We start from the raw sequence: 663 nt of genomic DNA on the forward strand, positions 1-663 counted from the left end.
ACCACTTGCAGTCTCCCGGTAGCGGTGTGTGAGTGCATGTATGTAACTGTGTGTGTGTGTGTGTGTGTGTTTTTGCATCTGTGTGAGAGAGAGAGAGAGAGTGTGTTGTTTGTATGTGTGTGCGTCAGATTGTGTGCGTGTGTGTGTGTGTGCATGCGAGTGCATCTATGAGTATTATGTGTGTATATGTTTGTGTATGAGTATGCGTGCGTACGTGCGCATGTGTGCGTGTGTCCGTATGTTTGTGACAGATTGTGTATATGTATGCGTATATATATATATATGTATGCATATGTATCCGTGTGTATGTTTGCGTGAGTGTGTGTGTGTGTTTGTGTGTGTGTGTGTGTGTGTGTGCGTATGTGTGTGTGTAAATGTGTGATTACTAGCTGGCTGGACGGCTCGAGTGATTACGAGGCAAAAGATTGTTGTTGTTGTTACGGCAGTAGTAGGAGTGAAATGAACGTGAGTTGTGGTGGCAGATAGAGAGAGAAATGAGTGAAGCGAGAGAGAGAGAGAGATAAAGAGAGAGTGAAGAAACGAGGCGGTGGTAAGAGTAGTAATAATAGTTTAATTAGGAGGGAGATAGGAGTGTCTGTCGGTACGGCGAGATGTCGGTAGTGGCGGTGACTGGTGGGTGTTGGCAGAGGAGAAGACAAAAGG

At 45.6% G+C, this 663-nt stretch overlaps 1 protein-coding gene across 1 annotated transcript in view; it reads right to left on the minus strand.

Moving 5' to 3' along the window:
- The window catches only part of LOC106869919 (LIM domain only protein 3), a 153,462-nt gene extending 153,035 nt beyond the window's left edge, over nt 1–427 (minus strand). The window contains exon 1 of the mRNA XM_089360190.1: nt 1–427. This exon is cut by the window's left edge and continues 1,827 nt beyond it. The gene's annotated coding sequence lies outside the window, so the exon portion shown is untranslated.
- Nucleotides 428–663: the final 236 nt, after the last annotated feature.

The sequence above is a fragment of the Octopus bimaculoides genome, chromosome 11, assembly GCF_046866305.1.
Source record: "Octopus bimaculoides isolate indiv1 chromosome 11, ASM4686630v1, whole genome shotgun sequence".
In the NCBI taxonomy this organism is placed as follows: Eukaryota; Metazoa; Mollusca; class Cephalopoda; order Octopoda; family Octopodidae; genus Octopus; species Octopus bimaculoides.